Source organism: Trachymyrmex cornetzi, unplaced genomic scaffold (assembly GCF_001594075.2).
Source record: "Trachymyrmex cornetzi isolate Tcor2-1 unplaced genomic scaffold, Tcor1.1 scaffold1039, whole genome shotgun sequence".
Taxonomy (NCBI): domain Eukaryota; kingdom Metazoa; phylum Arthropoda; class Insecta; order Hymenoptera; family Formicidae; genus Trachymyrmex; species Trachymyrmex cornetzi.
The window spans coordinates 140,075-141,910 of NW_017295586.1; the positions used below are offsets into that span (position 1 = coordinate 140,075).

At 27.0% G+C, this 1,836-nt stretch overlaps 1 protein-coding gene across 1 annotated transcript in view; it reads right to left on the bottom strand.

Annotated features, from left to right (window-relative positions):
- The window catches only part of LOC108758877 (uncharacterized), a 97,062-nt gene that overhangs the window by 89,606 nt on the left and 5,620 nt on the right, over window positions 1-1,836 (bottom strand). The gene's annotated exons all lie outside the window — the stretch shown is intronic.

Below are 1,836 nucleotides of genomic sequence, written 5' to 3' on the forward strand. Positions count from 1 at the left end.
CTCATTCTCTTTTCAAAAATGAATGTAGGCAGTGTATTCAATGTCGAATTTTACGTATATTTACAAACATAGTGTTAGTTTTTTAGAGTAATGTTATAACGAATAATATGTTTCCATACAGACGTACACAACCGGTATTAAAGTTATCCTAATTGCAAAGAATTCGTTACTCGCATATCTTTAATGTTAAAAAAAAACGTTATGTTATATATATTTTTAAAGGTATAAAGGACCAACATCGTTGGTCAACTGATCTCTTAGATAAAAATAAATGCTTTATTTAATTTCTTTGAACGTTTGCACGGTCTATGTTCACTGCTACAAAATCAAATTATTGCTTAATAACAACAATTATGTATTGTTACAATAGGATTAACTAAATGGTTGCAATATGGTTCTGTCTCATTATTGTGATCAATCGTAAATTTATACTGATGCAACGATAAATTCGTGACATTAGCTATACCGTTTCTAAATATATTCCCATACAATTATACATTATTAATTTAGTCTTTTTATGCTTTTCATTTTTTTGTTTTACATTTTTTTGTACATGTACCTTATAAAATTTAATTACCTTCCTTAATTACAGGAAATATTAATTTTATTTATAAAAAATTTTTGTTTCTGATTTGAAATTCTTATAAATAAACTTTACCAAGGAATGATATGTGTATGCATATGTATATGCTTTAAATCGTATAAAAAAATGTTTATAATTAGATAAATTAATTTTAATTGCATCAGTTTGGTAAATGAAATCTTATAATCGACCAAAATTAATCTTATTACTTAAATATTTCAGTATGCATTTATACAAGTACACTAAACAATTCTATAAACTGAAATAAAGTCATCTCCAATCTTGAAACGCAGTCATGGCTAAAACTATAGAAGTATTAATAGTTATATGAAATGTTAAATTATAATTGTGTGTTCATATATGTGTCCCCTTGAAAAGCAATGTTCATTTACCAGTTGTTGGTTTTCAATATTATTTAATGCGCCAACTATTCACATTCTATAATAGAAGCTTTATCATAAATTTTGTGAAAAGTACTTACAATACTGAATTTCCTGATGATACTTTAGGTATAAAAAAAATTATTTAATTTCTTCACTCATATTGTTTACATATTGGTACAATTCAAAGTATACGTGCTCCGTGCAATATTTTAGTTCGAATATAAAAGACACAGTTGACGGATTCATGGACAGACATGTACCAAGTTATGACAATTTTGCATTATACGCAACGGGTATTGTAACAAGTTCTGCAATCAGAAAGAATTCAAAGATCCGCGTGAAAAAAAGCAATTGCTGAGGATCAAATAAACAAAAATGACACACAATCAATGTCGGAATCGTATCTTATAGTTTGTAAAATCATAATTTGTCTGCATTTGTATTGAAAGTGACCCGATTAAGATCCAGATGTTTGTATAATAAATAAAGTATTTATTTTTATCTAAGAGATCAGTTGACCAACGATGTTGGTCCTTTATACCTTTAAAAATATATATAACATAACGTTTTTTTTTAACATTAAAGATATGCGAGTAACGAATTCTTTGCAATTAGGATAACTTTAATACCGGTTGTGTACGTCTGTATGGAAACATATTATTCGTTATAACATTACTCTAAAGAACTAACACTATGTTTGTAAATATACGTAAAATTCGACATTGAATACACTGCCTAAATTCATTTTTTAAAAGAGAATGGGAAAAGACAGACAGACTTTATTGTGGATGATGCTGATTCTTGAGATATAAAAGAAGATTCGATATTGTCAAAGTGCATTTTTATATATGTGGCATTGCATAGTTTAAT